Consider the following 7,734-nt stretch of genomic DNA (forward strand, 5'->3'; position numbering starts at 1 on the left):
AGTATAGGTTTTCATTATGTGAATAACTTGAAAATCTTAGCTCAAACAGCTTCAAAATCTGTTTGCCCAGCACGGGGATCTTGAATTGTATAAGATAACGCCGTAAATATGTGTGTCTGACTCTTCTATCAAGACTTACAGCTATTTTTATGAAGTTGTACAAAAAGGCTTTATTTCGTCAAGACAGTGCGTTTCCTACGATTACATGCATTTGAATGGGGGAATTTTGCCGAAACAAAGTATAGGTTTTCATTATGTGAATAACTTGAAAATCTTGGCTCAAACAGCTTCAAAACCTGTTTGCCCAGCACGGGGATCTTGAATTGTATAAGATAACGCCGTAAATATGTGTGTATGCTACTTCTATCAAGACTTACAGCTATTGATATGAAGTTGTTCAAAAACGCTTTATTTCGTCAAGACAGTGCGTTTCCCATAAGGTAAAAAAATATATTTTAAAATATATTTTAAAATATATTTCAAAATATACAAAAAATGGCCAAAAAATATATGTGCTAAAATACATTTTAAAATATATTTATATATTTTGAAATGTATTTTAGCACATATATTTTTTGGCCATTTTTTGTATATTTTGAAATATATTTTAAAATATATTTTAAAATATATTTGGCCAAAATATATTTATATATTTTGAAATGTATTTTAGCACATATATTTTTTGGCCATTTTTTGTATATTTTGAAATATATTTAAAGATATATTTGGCCAAAATATATTTATATATTTTAAAATGTATTTTAGCACATATATTTTTTGGCCATTTTTTGTATATTTTGAAATATATTTAAAAATATATTCATAATATATTTTGAAATGTGTTTTAACGCATATATTTTTTTGGCCATTTTTCTATATTTTGAAATATATTTAAAAATATATTTCAAAATACAATTTAAACTTATTTAAAATCATCCAAAAATATATAAATTTAACCATTAACTCGGAATATTAATTTTACAATTTTATTCTCATTACATACTTAAACATTCTAAAAGAAACACACACACACATATATATACACATATATACATATATACATATATATACATATATACATATACATACATATATACAATACACATATACACATATACATATACATATATACATACATATATATAAATATATTGGAACCCCGACTTACGAAATTAATTTGTTCCTGAGGGTCTTTCGTAAGTCGAAGCACCCATCGCGCCTGTTGAGTGAGGTGATGCTGAACGATAGGCTATAGGCTAATTGCTAAGTAGAACAACAATATGTCGTTCAAGTGAAGCGAAGAGCAATTACAAAAGCCAAGGGGTTGTCACATGATTCGGAAGGCATTGTGGGCATTGTAGGCTTAGGTAATCAGAGCCAGCGGATTTCGTAACACGGGCATTTTTTTTCCTTATCAAGGGCAGTCCTTCACTCTGCGCCGATGTCCGTTTTGCTCTGTCCTCCTATAAAAAGCATGAACATTTGAGTATCTGACTAGTTTTAGATTTCCAAAAATCTGATATTTGTACAACTAAACATTTGAACTACAATGATATGCTATTGAGAGATACTTTTATGGGTACATATTGGTAAAGAAACTGGTGACAGAGAAGTAGGCTTTTTAGAATACTATTAGCTAACCATTTTAACTGACTTTCAAAGCTGTTTACCTTTTAAATTGCTGTGGATCAAAACCTCCAGTGGGAAGGCGGCCATTAGAAGAACACGCACCACTGAACCTAAAAACAACAAAAACAAACAAACAAACAAAAAACAGAACAATATATAAGAGTCCGGTAGGGTAATAAATCTCTTCTGAAGCAATATAGTTCATTTTGGGTGAAAAACAAAACATTCCTCTAAAATATATATACTGACACCAGCAATCAGCATCATGATTGTAATTATTTCCCTCCTGGTCCATCTACTGCTCTGTGCATGTGTCAAGCACTACGACTGTATCTATGCATATAAATTCACCATATATATCCTGCAAAAATGTTTTGTTATGGTCAAAAAAGCCCAACAAAAAAGGCATTCAAAATAAATAAATAATAATAAAAATAACATGATGTAATTAAAATGCACAACTTACATTAAGGACATCTGTATTTGTATCCACAAGCTAAAAGTAAAACAGTAAATGTGTTAGTAATAGTCCAGGTATTTGTGAAAAACAAAAAAACAAAAACGAGGCAGTAACTGTGACTCTTCTAGTCAGATGCTAAATGCAGAGATTTAAATTTACAGTACAGTACTGCATGTACAGGTAGCTGTGTTGTGAACTGTAACTGAATATCAGAGAATCTCAGAGAAATTAAATGTATTTATTTTTTGAGTTTATCAATCATAAAACCATCTGTTTTGTAGGCCTGTTACGATAACAACCTTTTGTTGGTCTGTATATTGCCCCATAAACAATTGCGACAAGTTATGTCATCGTCATTTTAAGACCATTTTATGCCAGTGAATGTATAATCATAATATAACACCATAATAATGCAAGATCTACACACTTTCAATTGACAAACCAACATCTAATTCTTAAAGTATTTAGATCATGGAAATTAGGTATCAAAATATTAGATACCTTAAAAACTTGTATAAACAGCAAATTTTTAACAAATAGAAAACAATGTTATTATTTTGTTATTATTATATTTTATTTTTGTAATTTTTTATGTAAATATAATGGCAGATATATTGCATCATCAACAATTATTGAGGTCATGTACATATATTGTGCGTTTGGTTGATATATCGACTATTGTGACAGGCCTACTGTTTTGGTATCATAACAAGCTTGCCAAACATGTATGACCACTAAGCAATGTCTAAACAGTAGTACTGGTCTGAATGACAACAAACATAGCTAGTGTTTGGGAAAATCTGTTAGAAAACAGTTATTATTTCAATAATTATGCTTAGCATTTGTGACACAGACACTGCATAAAAAACTACAACAACAAATACTTACTTTAGGAGGATGGGAGAGGGCAGCATGAGGTTGAGACTGTTCCCTGCTCAGATGCAGTGTAGGACAATCAGGGCTGTCACAACAATGGGGTGGGGCCAAGTGGCTGCAACCCTAGTTACAATGTACAAGTATATATAATTACATATAATATATGTGAATAAAGCAATAATCTGTTTAGGTTAGTTACTGTGATGACTGATGCTTGCTAGGTTTATATGATTGTAAACTGCACAAAAACAACAACAGCAACAATATTAATGATAACAACAAACAAAATTACTTAGATTTATGTAAATCTCACATTAGGAAGATCTGCATTCGATTTCATGGGCTGAAATAAATAGGCAGAAACATTACTGCTAAACAACCATAAAAACTCTAAAAAGCCTAAAAATGACTAAAAAAAGCAAGGAAATGTGGAACATTGTAATTAGTGAATATTAATAAAGCTTAACTGTGCTTTGTTTCTCACCTTGGTAAGTAAGTGCTCTGTAGCCAGAAGGAGAGGTGGGATTTCTGTAAAAGTCAAATTAAATGTGAATATTCTATATAACAAGTGTAAAAAGTTTTATTTGTAATTTTTTTCCCTTTCTGAGAAGGCAGAATAATAAGAAAAGGCAAAAGTACGTCACAATATAATTAATTAAGTTACATATTTTGATTACCAAATTATGGAAGCGTGGAGCTGCCACCCAGGCAAAAGCAAAATAGAGCTATATCACGTTATAACGTGAAAAGTTTATTGTTCTAACATTATGCTTTTCATGTTTGTATAATATAATATCACGTTATTATAATATACATAATTATCACGTTCGCACAATATTTTACGAACGTGAAAATTATGTATATTGTAATAACGTGATATTACATTGTTCAAACGTGAAAAGTATATTGTACAAACATGATAGTATATTGTTAGCACGATGTACTTTTCACGTTATAACGTGATATACTTATATTTCTCTTTTGTCTGGGTGGCAGCTCTACGCTTCCGCGCCAAATAGCGAGAATAAAGTAATATTATATTTGAGAAAAGGCACCTGCTAGCTTGATGATGGAGGCTTCGTAGACACCCGCCTTTTGGCTCCTTGTCGCCACTCCACGAAATAAACGTCCATTTCCTCCATGCCGGCTAATTATTCATCCTCAATAAAATCTCGTATATGTTCAGTTGGCAGAATTGAGAATTTTATATCTTCCAACCACTTAATTAACGCGAACATAATCGGCTTGTTTCTTCCCGTCTCCTGTATCCGGCCGTTCCTCTCACTGTCGGAATTCGCGCCTCAGAGACGTCGGTTATTTTTCAAAAGAAAGAAAAAAAAAAAAGAAACAGCAACGACTACTAAACAGATTTTTTGCACGTTCATTGCACATTTGTGGGAATATTTAAATATGTACTTTTTATTAATTACTTTTCATTTTATCGTCACCATGGCAATGCGCATGCGCATACTCTCCGCAATGCATTGTGGGAGCGCAGGCCACGAATCAAAACAAACACACTCTCTGTGTTGGAAGGAGCAATTCTGAACACTAGCTCAAAAGAAAAAGGACGGTATAGAGACAGATTGTGTCCAGATGGAAAGAGACGGTACTTGCAAAAAAATATTGTGCATTGGAAATGTGGACCCGTATGAAATCCGGCAGTGGAGTAGAAACCTTGAAGACCAAACCGCTATTGACGTAGCCTGATATATTCTCGTACCTTGCCTGTGAAGTCAGCGCATACACGGCGCACCAATTTTGCCATTATAAATCTCTGGAGGCTCACATCCAATTCACCAAGGATCTGGGTACAATTGTGAGTACGCCGTCATTCAAACAAAGGTAAGTCAGCTTGAGTACTGCGAGTAAAATGCGTTTGATTTCCCTCCGAACATTCAGATTAGTGCAGCATAAATTCATTCATGAGGGGGAAATTACAGTGAGAACACGTGGAGGCTCTGTTAGATGGATAACATAGTGAGTTCAGTGCACTGATGTGACATTGTCCTGAAGGATTTAAATATTCTCTATGGTTAAAGAAATTGCACTAATTAATTCATATTTATTATAAACAATCCTAATTACACTTAAAGTCGAACTTTATGCTTTCTCACTCTTGAAAGTGATTACATCCTTGCATTACATACTTAAGTTTTTTGCTGATAGGTTTCTAAAAAGAAACATGCAGATTTAAAATATAACATGCAGCTTTCTATAGATAGATAGATAAAAACACTTTATTTGTTACATTTATGATTAATGTATTTGAACGTAGATACAAAACATTTGTGTCGGCCTTGGCTTATTAAAGTTCGTGTCTTGAACTTTGTCTGTGTGTGTTTCAGGTCCTGCACTCTCAAAGACTGAATCAACCAGCATTGCAGCCATGGGTCATTGTGAGCATCACAGGGAAGGTTGAAGCCGCCTACTGCAGCTGTATGGCCGGAGTCGTGGAGACCTGCAGCCATGTCCCTGCTCTTCTGTTTAAAGTAGAAGCAACAGTGAGGATCTGTGGCACAAGGACTGTTACAGATGAACCTGCATACTGGGTTTTGCTGGGTAATATGACCAAGATACAGTCAGAGGGTGGCCATAAGATAGACTTCTCCTCTTCAGCTGCCCAAAAAAAGGCTCTCAATTAAAACATAAACAGACCATCTGTAGTGACAGGGAAAAGAAGCCGTCCTCAAAACAGAAAAATTCCACCTGCTACTGTGGAGGAGTTGGATCAAAATATTTTTCCAAGCATAGTTCTGTTCTGAATAACCCATGTTTTAATTTAGGGGGGCATGTAAATAATTTGCATTTACTGGTTATGTACTTACTAATTACCACTGTTCAAAAGTTGAATAAAGAAACAAACAAATGTTTGCCTATTTTTAATTAAAAGCACTTTGTAGAACATCACATCAGTTACAATGCAGAATCAATGTCATGTATAGTTTACAAATGACAAAATGTTTACATAAAATCATGACAGCATTTATATAATATCACCCACTACTAGCATTCTGTAATTTACTGTCTCTTTTGAAAATGTATCTCTACATATACAGCACAAGACTTTTAACAGTATTTAACAAGAGTATTTTCCCTGGTTTTACTAACACACTGGGGCACATGTTCACCAAAACGCAGCAAACCTTTGCCATCTTATCCAGGAGGGTCACCTTTTCACCCTCACATGGAAGAAGTAATCTGATTGGCATGGTGGTATGTAGCATGTAGTTTGAAACAAAGATTTCGTAGTGCCCCATGTGTAGTGTTGGAACCCAGTCAGGATGTGTTTCATTCATTTCATCGGCTGGTTTGCTGCAATAATGCCAAATAATTAGCAACTCTATAAATAAAGGTAGTTCTGCATGTTTGTTCTAATTTGCTATGACCTCAGAGCGCATTGAAAATAAAAAGAGTAATATGAACTTATTTAGAACTTACCAGAATGAAAATACTGGAGCACACCAACAGATATCTGTGGCTGGTAGAGAACTGAATATCAGCTCGTCTCACAGCTGCTATCCAGGCTAGACGCCTTCTTTTGGTAACATCTAATACATAAGCTCCCTCATGATGCTTCCAGGTGAGGAAACAATGAAAAGAGCCCATTTTCAAGCTTATTCTTTTGCAAGTAGTGCAATCCAACATTACAACCGACCACACAGCAAGCATTTGTTTGGCCTGCTAATATGGCGCCTCAACCAAAAATCCTAGCTACGCCCCATCCGGTAAGATCACGCACCAGAGCCCTATTAACGTATGGATCTAGAAAGAAGACGCTGCATTTTTAACTCTGAGGGAGATGGAGAATGAGCCTATTTCCAAAAAAAGTGGAGTGTGTTCCTTTAAGTACTATATTGTATATATTGTCAAAAACTAAAGTGTACATAGCAGTTGTTGTATCTTGTTTACTGTATCACTGACAGATAATTTCAAAGTCAAGTGAACGCTACATTATAGTGAGATATTGTGTAATGTGAAATACTGTAAGCAAATGAATAAACAGCCTAATTCTTGCTAAACCTTTGACTCTGTTTTTTTTTAATCCAACTGTTTTTTGCAGATGTAAATAAAACATGTTGTTACTTTTAGTATTATTATTATTAATATTATTATCATCATTATTGCACTAAATACATTTTAAATAAAGGATACTTTGATATACATTTTACTGTAAGGTTGGAAATGTATTTTCTTCACCCTGAAATATCTTTTGAAATGTATTTTGGTTTGAAAAAAATATATTTTCAATTTTAAAAATATATTTTTTTGAGCATCACAAATACAACATATATTTACCATATATTTGAAATATATTTTGGCCAGGAAAAATGTATTTTTTTGCCCAGCACGGGGATCTTGAATTGTATAAGATAACGCCGTAAATATGTGTGTATGCTTCTTCTATCAAGACTTACAGCTATTTTTATGAAGTTGTACAAAAACGCTTTATTTCGTCGAGACAGTGCGTTTCCTACGATTACATGCATTTGAATGGGGGAATTTTGCCGAAACAAAGTATAGGTTTTCATTATGTGAATAACTTGAAAATCTTGGCTCAAACAGCTTCAAAACCTGTTTGCCCAGCACGGGGATCTTGAATTGTATAAGATAACGCCGTAAATATGTGTGTATGCTACTTCTATCAAGACTTACAGCTATTTATATGAAGTTGTTCAAAAACGCTTTATTTCGTCAAGACAGTGCGTGTCCTACGATTACATGCATTTGAATGGGGGAATGCGCCCGAAACAAAGTATAGGTTTTCA

The 7,734-nt window shown here is 33.7% G+C and overlaps 1 long non-coding RNA gene across 3 annotated transcripts; it reads right to left on the reverse strand.

The window, feature by feature from the left end:
• Positions 1-1,164: 1,164 nt before the first annotated feature.
• Positions 1,165-4,116, reverse strand: LOC148097994 (uncharacterized). Of its 3 annotated transcripts, none has more exons than XR_015716645.1 (6): positions 4,021-4,116; positions 3,450-3,493; positions 2,978-3,088; positions 2,096-2,125; positions 1,671-1,739; positions 1,165-1,463 (listed from the first exon to the last, which is right to left on the reverse strand). It is a non-coding gene; the product is annotated as an uncharacterized LOC148097994 (long non-coding RNA). The 3 variants fall into 3 exon arrangements; XR_015716644.1 differs by having other exon boundaries at positions 2,978-3,308; XR_015716643.1 differs by having other exon boundaries at positions 2,978-3,493.
• Between the last annotated feature and the right edge of the window lie 3,618 nt (positions 4,117-7,734).

The sequence above is a fragment of the Neolamprologus brichardi genome, chromosome 17 (assembly GCF_056152115.1).
Source record: "Neolamprologus brichardi isolate AB-2024 chromosome 17, ASM5615211v1, whole genome shotgun sequence".
NCBI classification, from domain to species: Eukaryota; Metazoa; Chordata; class Actinopteri; order Cichliformes; family Cichlidae; genus Neolamprologus; species Neolamprologus brichardi.